The following is a 16,046-nucleotide window of genomic DNA, read 5'->3' as shown; positions in this document are numbered from 1 at the left end:
TTAAACTCTCTCTTCCTTAATCATGAGCTATACCCAAAGTTTGGCTTAGCTGCCACACTGCATTGAGAAAAATGAGTGCTAGCTCTTCAGGGAGCCAACACATTTAAGTGTTCCCAATAAGCTATAGTTTGTGTTACTGTGTAAAGCAGCCACCAAAGGCTGTTTTTCAATGGGAATGGATTTTGCAGCTATCTGAAATGACAAAAGTTGTATGAATAAAGCACCTGCAATGGTAAATAAGTGGTCTAAGCACAGAATAACTCCTACTTGCTCCAGTTAATAAGGTTTAAGCCTCTCTAGTCACCCTGTGAGTAGGCTAGGCTAAGAGAAAGTGACTGGCCCAAGGCTATCCAGAGCATTGGCTAAGAATGCATTTTTGTGAAAGAGTATTTTTCTATAATACTAGTTTAGTTAGTTAGTTAGTTTTACTGCCCTTCATCCAAAGATATCAGAGTGGTTCACAGCATAAAAATACAAGATAAAACACAAAATACATAATAAAACAAGAACAAACAAAACCAATAATCCCCTCTCCCATAATTTATGTTGATGAGCAAGAAAGCAAATATGTGAGAGAACTTAGACATTTTGCACCACACAAATGTCAGTGTTAGACACAGTTTACACTAAAGAAAAGCAGTGCCTTTTACTAGCCTTGTCAGATTTGTCACTGCAGCCTACGCTTTGACAATTCCAAGGCTGGATTATTGCAGTGTGAGACTGCCTTTGGGCCTGGTTTGGAAACTCCAGCCGATGCAGAATGTGGCAGCCAGACTGCTGATCGCCGGCAATATTTGACACCATTGTTAAAACATCTGTACAGTACTGGCTTTCCATTTACTACTGAGCCGTGTTCAAGATTCTATTTTAATTTACAAAGCCCTGAAGAAGTTAGGTACAGGGTGTCTTAGGTTCCCTAAAGCCTTGTATCCCAGCTTGATCACTGAGATTGTCTGCAGGAGTGCTGTTAGTCATTTTCTGAGTTGGTTAGGCTCATTTATCTGCAACAAGACAACAAGCCTTTAGTGATATTGGCATGTCTTGTGGAATTCTTTGCCAATAAAGAATCAGCAGGTGCCTCCTGTTTCAACTTTTAAACACCCGCTGAAAATGTTTCCAATCCATCAGATTTATACAAGCAATTAAGAATACACCAAATTAAGAATACATGTTTTTAACTGAGCTCTGATTTTAAATACTGTGTTTGTATGGGGTTTTTTTGTATGGACTCAGGTGGCGCTGTGGGTTAAACCACAGAGCTTAGGGCTTGCCGATCAGAAGGTCGGCAGTTTGAATCCCCGCAACGGGGTGAGCTCCCGTTGTTCAGTCCCTGCTCCTGCCAACCTAGCAGTTCGAAAGCACGTCAATGTGCAAGTAGATAAATAGGTACTGCTACACCAGGAAGGTAAACAGCGTTTCCGTGTGCTGCTCTGGTTCGCCAGAAGCGGCTTTGTCATGCTGGCCACATGACCTGGAAGCTGTATGCCGGCTCCCTCGGCCAATAAAGCGAAATGAGCGCAACCCCAGAGTCGGTCACAACTGGACCTAATGGTCAGGGGTCCCTTTACCTTTATGGGATTTTTAATCATATGGCTTTATGTACAACTGTTCTAAACCACTCTTTCCTTTGGATGAAGTGATTGCTAGATACTTTGTAATATTTGAGTTTATTTACGAACATACAAATTGGCCACAGATTGAAGCAGACAGCTTAACTAAGACAGTCAAACTTTTCATACTAAGTGGGCCGCAAGAATACTTTGACATGGAACCTGCAGGCCACATACTTGTGGGGGGGGGGGGGAAGAAGGCAAAAATTTGATGCTCCTTACCCCCTGTCCTTGTGCTGCCTTCCATAGCTAGCCAAGTGAAGCACCAGGCTTTGGGAAGGAGGCATGAAGCTCTGGCAGGGTTCTAGAGTCATCCCACCTCCTTCCCTAAGCTGGGAAAGCGCCAACTAGGCTTTCGGAATGAGGCCTCTAGGACCCTGTCAGAGCCCTCACGCTTCCTTCCCAAAGCCCAGTGCCACATTTGGGGACGGCAGCACAAAGGCTGCTGTGGGTGATCAAATGTTGCTGAGGGCCGCCAAAAAGGCATCAAGGGCCGCATGTGGCCCTCGGGTTGTGTGCTGAAGTGCCCTGGCTTAAACACACCAACAGCAAAATCCACTACCCCAGATCTGATTTCCAGCTGCAAAAATACAAGGTGTATGTCCTTCTTCCAACAGAAGAATGACACAGTTAAGATTGTGCTGTCTTGCCTTTTGCCCAATCAGTCAGTTATATTATCCTTTCCCCATTCAGTCAGAAAGCTTGTGCTTTCTGGGCAATGGTAACATTAGGATTCTCTGAGCCTCTCTCTTGTTGTAAAGGCTGCATAAAGGAATCACACTGTTTGCTTCCTCCCTTAAGATGGGATCACTGCTCATACCATGGCAAGGGGGGCAGTGTATATGCTACAAGTGGTCTCTGTACAGAGTGATGGATGTACTCAGCATGGTTATTTAATTTCTCAAGTATGCCTGCCCCATTATTTGGAAATCACTGTTTGGAATGGGCTTGGATGTAGGAAATCTAAGCTCACTTCTCCACTTCACTAGAAAGCATATTGGATGGCCTTGTGCTAGTCACTATCCCTTAGCCTAACCAGCTCACAGAATGGGACTTAAGATGTAACTCTGACTTCACTGAAGGATGAATGGACTTTGAATGCAAGATATAAAAAAAGGTTGAAGGAAGAGATAAAAAGAGGCAGCTAAAGCCAATACCAAATGCTGTGTCCTTTAAAGATTAGCACTTTTAAACAACACTTTCTAAAAATCAATTTAACAACAACACAGACAATGCATTATTCAAACCCATAAACAAACACACTTATAAGTCCATTGCATTTGGCAGGGAAGCCTTTATGTAAACTTTACTAAATGGGAATTAAAGTAATCCAGTCTGTGGGGTATTTAAAAGTTTAGTGCCATAGCTTCAGAAAAACCCTTTGGTTCTCATACCTCTTTAAGAAATGACTTGTTCTATTCTGCTTTAATTTGAACAATTGTTTCCTTCCCCATTTTTAATTTTATTCTCACTGTAGAATGCAGAGGATGCCAAAGACTTATCTCTCCTTCATAAATGGCCATAGCTCAAACTATTAGTGCAGGAGAAAAGTGTGAAATTATTTTAAAAATCCACTTTAAGACAAAAAAAATTAATCCCATAAGCTGTTCAATCAAGTATTAATGAAATATTTCCATTATTTCCAAATGAATTCATTTTAACCAGAGGTTCTTGGCAATCTCTTGCCTTGCTCTGTTGGTTTAATGCCAACATTGCTGACATAGGGATGCCAGAAAGAAGGCAGAAAAACCAGATGTGATGCTGACATAATGCACCCTTCCCTGACATAGAATAATAGAATTGTAGAGTGGGAAGAGACCATGAGGGTCATCTAGTCCCTTGCAGTACAGGAATCTTTTTGCTCAATGTGGGGCTCGAACCCCTGACCCTGTGATTAAGAGTCTCATGCTCTATCAACTGAGCTATCAGTCCTAGATGTTGTCTGCTCAACATATGAAATGTACCAATATTCACATACTTCACTATTATTTCACCGGAAGGATCTAATTTGCAAACACCTTTATTGACTGCTCCCATATGTAAAAAATACTGTGTTTGCTTAAATACCAACAAGCATACAAAACACTTGTGCATCAAGGGCTAGGCTAGGCTAGATCCCACTGAGGTAAAGAAAGAGGTGAAACAACACAGCCTATCAAACAACCTATCAGAAGAACAATTTATTTTGCAATCACTTTTTTTAAATAAAATAAAAAAATATACCGTATGTACTAATAGAAAACTCAAATGCTATATAGTAAAAGGGAGGTACCAGCATGTACCACAAAAAAATATCCAATGTGGACTTTACATTCTCAGTAGTCACAAAATGAAGGATTCCTTAGATAAATTGAACCTGCACAGATTGTGCATTGCTTATATTACCAATCTTCATGAACCCTCTGTCTGCCATTACTTTCTGCCATTGTTTTCACTCATCCTTAGATTACTTCTAGATTCTTTTGACTTCATAGAAAGAGTGGTTTGTTCCTACACGTTACATTGCTTTGATGCCGACTTTTAATTTAGCAGACTTCAAATTTCATTTAGGAAAATGTAGAAGAGGCAGTGACACACTGCTTTGCAAACGTGTTAGGAGGATATAATGTTTTAGAACGATCAGAGCAATGTTTATTTAGAGACCTCTTTGCTCTCTTAAACAGGTTGTTTAAGGAATGTTACTGTGCATTTGTATGTGTTACTCCAGGGACAAGGAAGATATAATAGGTGTTAAGATGAAGCTGATATGCTGTATTAAAAAACACACACAGAGAGAAATCAGCTCACATCTGGGCAGTGTGAAATTATTTGCTGCTTTGGCTTTCTTTTACAGAGTCATAGAATTGTAGAGTTAGAAGGGACTGTCAGAATGGACACTTCCCATCAGAAAGTTCTTAATGATATTTAGTTGGAATCTCCTTTCATGTAACTTGAATCCATTGATTCTGGTCTTAGCCTCAGGAGCAGGAGAAAGCAAGCTTGCTCCATTTTCCATGTGACAGCCTTTTAGATATTCAAAGATGGCTATCAAATCTCCTTTCAATTTTCTCTTTACCATTTCCCTCAACCATTCCTCATACATCCTGGTTTCCAAAACCTTGATCATCTTGTTTGTCTTCCTGTGCACACATTCCAGCTTGTTAATATCCTTCTTAAATTGTGGTGCCCAGAAGTGGGCACAGTACTCCAGGTCTGAACTGACCAAGGTAGAATAAAGTATTTCTTCCCTTGAGCTGAACACCACCTCTATTGATGCAGCCTAGAATAGCATTAGCTTTGTTGTTGTTGTTGTTGTTGTTGTTGTTGTTGTTGTTGTTGTTGTTGTTGTTGTTGTTAAACTGCTGCACCACACTGTTGACTCATGTGAAGCTTGTGGTCTATTAAGACTCCTAGATCCTTTTCACATCTACCATTGGCAAGTGTTTTTCTTTACCTCTATCACATTTTTAGTCCAAATAGCATTTTTATATTAACATCAATCAGGCTAATGTGCAGTCGTACCTTGGATCCTAAACGCCTTGATACTCAGACATTTGGCTCCAGAATGCTGCAAACACGGAAGTAAGTGTTTCCGAACATTCTTTAGAACCTGAACGTCCAATGGGGGTTCCGTGGCTTCCAATTGGCTGCAGGAGCTTCCTGCAGCCAATCAGAAGTCACACTTTGGTTTCTGAATGTTTTGGAAGTCGAACGGACTTCCGGAATGGATTCCAAGGTATGACTGTACATCCATTAATATCATCTCAGGATAGACAAAACTGATGCAACTGTATACAACCAAGAGCATTCCTGTATTGGGGCAAGGAATGGGAAAATATTGTTCTGGGAACTATTGTGGAGCTTGTTTAGGGGAGAAATAATGGTGTAGAAGGCAGTCCTATTATTTGAGTCCTTTCATCAAATCATGTTTTCCAAATGCCAACCTTCCTTAAAATGGCATATTATCCAGATAATTATATTGATTCTGGGAACAGAATGAACAACTGAGATCATTACATGCTCTGAGGTTTTGCGGATTTACATCAAGGAAGAATAATGTCAGAATAGGAATTTGTTTTGATCATTTTGTTTTAAAGTGAGAATAATTAAAAAGCAAGTCATGCTCTAATTCCCTTGTCTTAAATTGCACTCTCTGAAATTGTTTAATTTTTTTTATATGAGCATAGCTGCTCCTTGTCTATTCTTGATCACCGTTGTTAATGAGAATAAAAGATCAAGAGCATGAACTGTGTATTGCTTCACGTGAGCATTTTCTCAAACAAGCTGGCTTAAATATGTTTGAGTGTTCTCATTAGCTTCCTGATAATGATGGTAGCCTTATGGATACTTCCAGAGTGCTGGTGATTGCACATCATTTTTTAAAACTCTATGTTGATCTTGTGACTTTCACCCAGCATGGGGAAAACAAAATAAAAATTCAACTGCTGGAGCCGTTCTTCCTGCTGTGATTATTTTAGGAGGAAGAACTGAATCTACATTGAACTTTACATTTTCATGGCTCTAATATTACTTCATCTGAATGCTGCAACCTCAACCTCTTTGAGTATGTTGGCTATTCAAGTGGTTCAATGTGCTATTTGAATATAAACAAACTTGATGATAATGATGATGGGAAGCACTTACAATTTATTTCAGTGGGGTTTGCTTCCAACTTAAAAAATAAATAACCGTGTAATATATGGAGAATAGCTCCAGTTTCAAAATGTAGCATGCAAGGTGTTCACATTAACCATCACCTAGCACCTTTGCCGATGCCTTAGGTTTTGTTCTGTGTGGAATGCCATGTGACAACAGGGAATATTTGACAATGAAGAATTTCACATTATACAAATCAGTTTAATAATACTGCTTTCTGGGATTTCATACCAGAGTACTTCCCAGCCCTACCTGGAGATTCCAGGGATTGAACCTAAGATCCTTTGACCCAGGAGGCCTCGGGGCAGAACATTATACAGTTGGGGTGCCATGATAATGAATGCCATATGTCCCACCCACTTTATCACTAAGGTGGAGAAGGAACTCTGATGAAGATTTTTATTAATGCATGAAAAGATTCATAATGGAACAGGTGGTAGAGTAGCATCCTTTAGCGACTGGGTAGATCACCACAAACTTCTGCTCCAGTTTCTCTTTTTGATATAGCCCCAGAATCCTTTGCTTTCATAACTCTGCAGGCAACAAAGATGCATTTAACATGCAACGAGTGCAAGGTGGGGAAGAGCTCTTCACACTCTGCACAATTAGCCTGTAAAAATTATTTTCACAGAGTAGCATCTTATGTGCCAGGTCCCTGGGACTGGATTCCTTTTTGTTCAGGGGGTGAGAATAAGGACTCTGAATAAGAAAGGACATTGCATGTAGCTCCACACCCAGAAGTGTGTCCCCAAGAGAAGCCCAATAGTTACTAGGGTACCTCAGCCCCAAATATGTTGCATTGTCATCTTATGACTTGGAATGCAACAAGGGGCTCCCTTGCTGCGTTGGAGTAAAAGATTGCTGGAGCAGCTACACTTTATAAGTAATTGGAGACACCTTTTAATAATAAAGGCAGACCTTACAACTGAGCGAGAACTACTGATTCCAAATGAGGCTCACTCTAAAGCTGACTGTTGCTGAAGCGGTATTAGGGCATTTTCCTGCTGAGCCCTACATGAGGACTTGCCTCATAAGGACCAGCCCTGAGGCCAGATTGGTGGGGTGGTGAATTGTGCCCCCTCGCCACCTGATCACTGCTGCCTCCAGTGGATATTTGCCCTGATGCCATTTGCCACTTGTGTTCAACCCCTGGCTACTTACCTACACAATACTGCAGGCTGCCCTAGCTACAAGGATGCTGGCTCCCTATGGAACATAGTGAACAAAACCTGTGTTATCCAGGTACACATGAAAGGATTGGTGTTGTCATCTTAGGAGTTGCCCTGGGCATCTGGTTAGTCATAGTTAGATTAAAAAACAGGTTGAGCTCCATGTACTATTGGTCTAATGTGGCATGACATTACTCATGTTCCCTTTAAGACATTTAAAAAGCCTAAGGGTTTAGGATTAAAAAAGTGGATTCCCCCCCCCACTGCCACCCACCTTGAAAATTTTGAAACTCCTCACAGTTTCAGAATATAATTGTTGTGGTGTCTTGGAAGCTGTTGTATGATAAATACAAGACCTTGTGGAGTTAGATAGTTGTTTTTTAAGATCTAGGCCATGGTAGATAAAATCATTTGTTAGCACTTTGCAGCCTCCCTATATAATTTGCATTCATTATGGTCCCTAAAGAATTGCAGATCCTCAAAAAAGGATACCATTCAAAAGTAATGTGTTGATGTTTACATAGGCCATGTATATAACATTTCACAAAGTAACATAAATACAGAAGACAGCCTCCCCCTCCCTGCAAGAGATGGAAGCCTGCAATATAATAATGATGGGGGGGCATTTATGTGCAAATGCAGTTAGATGCCCTCAGGCTTTGTTTTGTTGGGGGGGGGGGGTATTTCAGATTTCCAAAGAGGAAAATAATTTATATGTCATTGAGTGTCTTCAATAATTTCCATACAGATGCTTCTTTTAAAATTGGTTTCTGCGTCCATAAGAGTATGGAACATATGATATTGATGTGGTGCAAGAAAAGATTGGGCAGAAATCAAATTAGAACTGATACACATACCATTGGGAAATATGCAATCAATAAGGCTTTGCACGTAAAACTATGATGTAATATTTTATTTGCATCTGCACTCAAAATGAATGAAAGTTTCTTTTTATGTTCTATTCTGTCTTAAAGAATAAAAAAGAACTTTTTTGCACTAGTTCCAGGATGATTTGCCTCAGAGTATGTGAAATGACTCCCAAAGAAGAAAAATTAAAGCAGCACACACACATTTGTTTTCTTCATTTTATAATAAATTTTGTGTTTTTTTCCAGTGAAAAATAATGGGTGATATTCTTTGTAATCAAATTATCCTTTCTCTGAAATACAGCCCAATTCTATTTATGCCTACTCAGAAAAAGATAACAGTAATGTTCTCTTGAGTGAGCCTTGACAGGAACTTTGAGGACTCATTAAAGCCTACCGCAAAAAAGAAAGACAGACAAGTTTCAAATGCCCTCTCATTTTTCTCCAACATAGACTGAAACCTTATCTAGAGAGGAATCCAGAGTTTTGCACCTGTAGAATTTCCCCTATAACCTATACAAGTTTAATGTAGTCCAGTAGCTCTATTAGTCTGCCCTCAGTAGGGATAGTCAAAGCCACCCTGTAGGTCTTCATGGGGGAAGATGACCTCCTTCCCACTCTAGGCTTTTGGCTTTAAAGCATCTTTTTCAAAGGGATGAAGCCTCAGATTGGTTGGGGAATGTTATCTAAACTTTTCCAATTCTTTTTTGGGGGGAAGAACTCAAGTTATTTCCAGGTCAAGATGAGGGTTCCTTTTGAAGCTTAACCATCTGTACTCAGAAGTGATGCTCCTTTAATTTAATAGGTTTATTTATTCCTCAGTAATTGATGGTGGTGTTGGGGAAGATTGAGGGCACAAGAAGGGGATGACAGGACGAGATGGTTGGACAGTGTTCTTGAAGCTACCAACATGAGTCTGACCAAACTGCGGGAGGTAGTGGAAGACAGAAGTGTCTGGAGTGGGGTCTATGGGGTCATGAAGAGTTGGACACAAGTAAATGACTAAACAACAACAACAACAACAACAACAACAACAACAGTGCATAGTATTGCAGCCTTAATCTACCCAAAAGGGACATGTTGTTGCTCATATGGAAGCCTTCATTTACTTAGTCTACAGCATGTATTGTTATTAGATAATGAACTTTTCTTATTACTGCAAGTAGAAAGTATGTTCCTAAGTAATACTGTAACCAGTTCAGACTAGGATTTAATGATTAGCAAAGATCCTATATAGGCTACACATTAACTTGGAGGGGGGTGGAATGCAGCTTAATCCTTTGCAGAAATATTTCACTATCTGTTGAAGGGAATAATTTTTGTTTAGTTTCATTTATCTCTTTTTGCTTTTGTTCCTCCAGAATGCATCCAATTGCAATGAAACAACATACTCTTCTGGGAAATGAAGTGACCCTAAAGAGTTCAGGTACATTTCTTTTCTTAACAAAACCACATAATTCAGAAACAAAACCAATGTTTGCTACATAAAACATAATCTGAAATGCAGGTATCATACAATTTGTTTGTTTGTTTATTTTTAAATATTTATATTTTGTTGAAAATTTTCAGTATCGAAATGCAGTGAAGGGAATGAAAAGGAAATCCAAAAACAAAATCAATGCTTAAAACTATAATACAATATATATTATTATAATACAATATATGTATATTGGGTACATAGTAATACAGATATTTTGATGAGAGTACTCTGATTTCTCTTCATATTGTATACATCTTTCACATTTTATGATTTACTTATTTTTTTAAAAGAAAACTGGAGAAATAAAAAGCCAGTTTGAATATTTGAATAAAATGAAATATTTCACATGCTAGAGCTGGAATCCTGTGCACACTCCCAGTGGTGTGAACGCAGTGAGACTTGTGAGCAAACATTCACAATATTGCATTGCATTAATCAAGAGCAGTATCCATCCTATAGAAGCAGTAAAAATGTGTGTGTACCTATAAGTAAGTTCATGATGTAATTGATTGCGTGCCCAGGCACCATGAGCCCACCACCCCACACTGTGTATGAGATTGAATGACCGCTTGTGACAAAATCCCTTTGTGTTCAAATTAGGCCACAACTTTATTGATTAGAGATCTAAGGGGTTTGGCTTAGGCATTGGATATAACCCGTATCAGCCCTTCTCCTGCTGGTTGATTCACTGAAAGGTTGGGCCAGTGGTGGCACATCAAATAGGTACCACCCCACCAAGATCACCTTTTGGAGAAGTGCTATGGCCCTAGTCCCCATGTGTGTGTTTCCTCCAGGATCTCTTTAACAGAATGCCCTTGTGAACTTGAGGAATGTTTCCAAAATAATAAAACATGTAAAGATGAAGCTTATTACCACTATTTGTCTGGCAAAAAGCAGACATGGATCCCTAGCATTAACACTATGGTGTAGTGCAGGCTTCCTCAACCTCGGCCCTCCAGATGTTTTGAGACTACAATTCCCATCATCCCTGACCACTGGTCCTGCTAGCTAGGGATCATGGGAGTTGTAAGCTAAAAACATCTGGAGGGCCGAGGCTGAGAAAGCCTGGTGTAGTGGTTAAGAGTGGTGGACTCATAATCTGGTGAACCGGGTTCACTTCCTGCTCCTCCACATGCAGCTGCTGGGTGACCTTGGGCTAGTCACACTTTTCTGAAGTCTCTCAGCCCCACTCACCTCACAGAGTGTTTGTTGTGGGGGAGGACGGGAAAGGAGAATGTTAGCCACTTTGAGACTCCTTAGGGATATCAAATCCAAACTCTTCTTCTTCTTCTTATATGGAAATGTGAGGAATCTTTAATTTAAAAATGAAGCTATCAACAAACACTCTTGGTCTGAAGAACGGTTATTCACTCTTGGTCAGTGCAGTACCTGAGGTTCATTTTGCTAATGCCAGTTTGGTGAATGCATACTTGCTCACTGTATCTTTTATTCAGGATTTTCTGTTATATCTCAGTGTCCTTTCTGATATCCACAGCATGGAGTTAGTCTTGTGTGACTATTTCTGAAATAGTGAAATGGCTATTTCTAGTATTAAATTAGGGGCTAACCATACATTACTGTAAACGTGTCGCTTAAAGCAACAGCCGTTTTTTTAAAAAAAAAATTATTAAAAAGAAGTTTAGGAAGCAACTGGGTTTTGTTTTCAAATTTCAATTTTCCATACAGAAAAGCTCCCCCCTCCCCTTTTTCAGGATTGCAGTGGAAAGGGTTAAATCCCCTCTTCCTGCCCCTCTTCAGGAGACCTGAACTTGGTTGACTCTAATCACACATTTAAAGTATGGTTAAGTTACACCCTTAGGGGATTTTTGGCATGTGACACTTAAAACATCACATGGAAGCATGCTTGTATTTGTTTAATTCATAGCCAATGTAGGGCTGATATTTAAATTACAGTTTAAATATCCTATGGATGTTTTAAACAACACATGTTGCTGCTAAATAAAATAAAATAGCCTTTTCCTGTTCTCAGACAAATCTGCCAGTCCATCTTCCTTCCTTTCACTAAGCTTTTAGTTTTCCCTCCCCCCGAAAAAAATGCATACGAGGAATATCTCATTCTAACTTAAATGTTCAAATAAGCTGTAATAAGCTTATTCATTATTAGCACTGACAACCTTCAGCTGGTTTCAAACAGGATAAAATACTATTTAAATGCAGCCCGTCAATCACCAACATCATTTTGCATAAGGTTTGCTGACAGGTCCCTGTGTTATAGTTCAGATTTAGTCGGGAGGAAACAGGTTGAAGGAAAGCAAAGCTAAAGATACTATGATGAGTAATCTGCTGTAGTTTCATATATATAGTAGTCTTAATTTCCTTTGGGACAAGGACAAAAGGGGCTATAGGGTGAATAAGCAAAATAATAAAACATGTTAACATGAGAAATGCAGGCTAGCTTTGGGATGTGAGGTTGTTCACTGTGTATCAAAACTGCACTGTGATTTGTGTGCCATGGCTGGCTTCTTGGTGTTCTGTTTTCTTTTATTCACTGCCCTCTAGAGGTACTAACAATATAACGACGACTCCCGTTTCCTGTTTGCTATTATTTAACAGGTAGATCTTTGCTCTATGTACCTCCCCCCCCACACACACACACACAAAATGAACTTTTCAGTCATTTTAATCCCTCTCCCTCCTTTCAAATAAATTCACAATTCCCGGATAAAATGGATATCATCCATTTTAAACAGCAGTGTGCACTAAAGTGCTTATTCCTATAACTGTGTGTTCATAAGCAATTTATGTGCTGGCTTTGCTGAAAAAGGTCCATTACTCATCACACTTGAGGGATGTAAAAATGTTGGAGTTATCAGCTTCTCTCAGCCCCACTCCCCACTCCCCCTTGCCATTTAAACCCAGCTATTATGTCCACATACCATTGTGATTTGACTCATTTGCAGAGTGTAGAAAAAGAGGTCAAACTCTCAGTGTCGTCTTTCTAGAGAGAACTGAGTAGGAAGCAGCATGCAGTTTCCCCCCACTCTTTTTCTTTAATTTCCTTCTGTGCTTCAGTTACCAGCAACTCTCAGCTTCATCTAACTCTGCCAGATAATGCTGTAGAACTATCAGCCTCTCAGCTTCTCTGCTGCTCCTTTCTCTGACCCCAGACCTGGAAAATAGTAGTATCAAAGGATGGGGGTTCACCCCCTGAATTCTGGCTCTGGTTTCCAGCACTTGCTGAAAGCATGTGTATGTGGAGCCTTCCAGCTTTCCTTACCTGACACAACCTGAAAAAAAAGCTTCTCTGATTGCATTTCCCCGGAAATAAGCAGCCTGGTGTTGAAACTACAATCTATGCTCTGCTTACTGATTAGGGGATTCCAGTGTTTTCCCCCTCACCTACATGTGCAGCATGAAGTGTGTATTATCCTTCGATGAGATAGCAATTTAAAATAAATAAATAAATAAAGAAGAAGAATTCAATAAGCCTTTTCTTTGTCAGAAGGTGTGCCATATTTTCTAGTCAAACCTAAACGGTGCAAACAATTCTGCTTGAACAGTAAATTTCTCAGTGGTAATCACGTAATGTTTCATATCAGTATATTTTATCTACAGCATACTCCTTGAAATGTTGCTTTATAGCTTTCGACATCATTTTTCGTTTTGGCCATGGCTGTTAACACAAGATGGTTCATTGCATGCTGCTGCTGCTGCTACCCAAGCAGTGTAAAAATCTGGGCAATCGTCACAGAATGGGTTTCTATCATAGGTATGGACATTGGGGCTTTGTGTTATCTTTGCAACTATCTGTTAATTTAGCACAGCCCAAGCTGATCTTATGGGGCCAGAGGAGAGATTGTAGTACCAGTAAACGGTGTTTCCTTGCGCTCTGGCTTCTGTCATGGTGTCCTGTTGCGCCAGAAGCGGTTTAGTCATGCTGGCCACATGACCCAGAAAGCTGTCCGTGGACAAACGCCTGAAAGCGAGATGAGTACCTCAACCCCATAGTTGCCTTTGACTGGACTTAACCATCCGGGGTCCTTTACCTTTTTTTTTTTACCTGTAGTACCAGACTCACAGCTATCAAAGTTCAGTCCCTTCAGAACCTAAACTGTTTTCTGTCACCCAGCTCCAAACTCTGGTTGCTCAGCAATCCTTTAGCATATTCAGAGCCTGTTTAGTATTTCAGAGATTAAACTTCATCACTTTAAGACTGTGGCAGGGTGGAAGGGGGGGTAGTTTTTAACATGTTGGTACTTCACATAGTATTAATACTTGTGAAAAGTCTGACATCAGATTGCCAAGTAGGTGTGGTGGACTGGTGAAATGCAGAGGAATGGTAGGAGGCACCAGCTGGGAAACCCCCATAGGAACCCCCAGGGGGAGAAGGCTCGGAGCCAGGGGATTGGTAGTGGGACAACAATGAGTGACCAGAAGGAGAAGACAGGGGGGAGGAGGTGTCAGAATCTGGAGGGGCAACAGAGTTTAGTGAGCAGGAAGAGTCTATGGCAGAGTGCAGAGTTGCAAGCAGCTCACCTCCCCCTCTTGGTCTCTGAGAAGAATAAAAAGAGCAGAACAGAGATTAGTTTTGCACTGACGCACATTAGTTGTTCCCAGAAGCAGTTTGAGACTACGTAGGAAAAAATAAAATTGGATTCAAAACTGAGCCCAAAATTAATGGGTGGCAATATGGGGGGGGGGGGTGCAATATTGCTAATTATTCTCTGGGAAAAGACTGAAATTCTGAGATATTATAAATGAACTCAGAAAGAAAGAGAAAAGCTTCAAACATTTGTCAGTAAATTATTTTCTGTGAAATTTCAACTTAGCCCTATTTTGTTGTCAAGTTATTTGGGTATGATCCTTATTTGACATCTGAATACTGTTTCTAGGAAATGACCACCCACTATGTTTGTAGGAAAAGTGATAATCCCCAAGAAATGATAAGGCTTTAGATACTTAAATACCAATGAACTGGTATCTCCTGGGTCAATTGATTCTTTCTTGTCAAGAACAAAAGTGAATAGTACTGAAATAGACATACTACTCAAGATCAGTTAGAGAACCCCTTCTCTACAGGAACAGATGTTACACACACATAAGTAGAAATTATCGGTAAATTGTTGGCCCTTATGGGAGAGATCAGCAAATCCACTTGCATGTCTTTCCTAGCAGCCATACTGACCTTGTGGCCCTCAGGACTGGGAAGGGAAGGGAAATACCAGCTATGGCTTATTGCCACCCACTTTTTCTGTTGTGTATGTATTTTGCTCTGTTGCTAGTGTGGTAGTCTTTGTTCCCTTCTCTGGAATTGAACACATTCAATGAAGAGCAGGCTATAAATACTTCTTCTACTACTGTTGTTGTTGCTACTACTACTGTACTACTTATTATTTCTATTTCTAAAATGGAATAAGCCTTTGATTTTCAGAACAAGTCACATGTGAAAATTACTATTTGTAATTTGTTGCTGTGTTAGTTCTGTGAAGGAGATGGTGTGTAATGATCAGTTCATGCAGAAAATTTTGAGGAGCTCAGTATTTTGCACCTGTAAAACACAAAATAACAGGTGAAAGCAAAGGTTCCCCAGACACTTTTACTGGAAAACATTTCCTCTGGTGACTCTGGGGGCAGTCTGCAAGGTCATCCAGTTTTTATGTTGTTGTTTTCAGCTCTGTTTCAGTAGATTTTATTTCTTCATTCTGGGGAGAAAGATATTTCACAGAATGCTTTGCACCTAATGATAATCTGTGCAGGCAAATCTATATAACATATCATCCGCTTTTATTACTGAGCTCTGCATGCTTTCCCAGGATATGTCAAAGAAAGTTTAGGTCAAGAGGTATCATTTTAAAAACTGCCAAATCCATTAAACATTGCTGTGCATTTTTATCTGTTGAGTGAGACTGCTTAGTGACTTCAAATACTTACATGGCTTTTGCAATATTGTTTTGATATACCATTTTGGAAAGGGGGGGAAAATCAAGCAATTGTCATGGGCACTCTTTTTGCTTTATTGGTTTAAACACAGCCCACCTGGCTCACTTTTAATGCAAACAAACTAAGTAATGTAGTAATGTTCTGTGGTGAAAATATGTACCATGAGGGGTAGCTACCACCTTTTTTCCACCGTTTTCATGACAACTGAAGCTAATATCTAAATGTTTAAGGGCAAGGTGAAGAAATCCATTGGTTGGAAGATGCAAGAGGTCTTCAACTGAGTATTCGGAATCTGTCTAACCAAGAAGCTTTTTTCTCTGAAACAATTGTGTGGATACAATTTCCAAAGGCCTCTCCAACTGTTCACATGTCCAGAACCAGTAGG

At 39.9% G+C, this 16,046-nt stretch overlaps 1 protein-coding gene across 7 annotated transcripts in view; it reads left to right on the top strand.

Annotated features, from left to right (window-relative positions):
* PCDH15 (protocadherin related 15) overlaps positions 1-16,046 on the top strand; it is a 608,113-nt gene that overhangs the window by 202,734 nt on the left and 389,333 nt on the right. For all 7 annotated transcript variants that reach the window (XM_035137543.2, XM_035137542.2, XM_035137532.2 and 4 more), the window contains exon 5: positions 9,642-9,706. The gene's annotated coding sequence lies outside the window, so the exon portion shown is untranslated. The remainder of the gene's footprint in view (positions 1-9,641; positions 9,707-16,046) is intronic.

This window comes from Zootoca vivipara, chromosome 5 (genome assembly GCF_963506605.1).
Source record: "Zootoca vivipara chromosome 5, rZooViv1.1, whole genome shotgun sequence".
Lineage (NCBI taxonomy): Eukaryota > Metazoa > Chordata > Lepidosauria > Squamata > Lacertidae > Zootoca > Zootoca vivipara.
The sequence above is the reverse complement of the archived record's forward strand: the minus strand, read 5'-3'. Positions and strand labels throughout refer to the sequence as shown.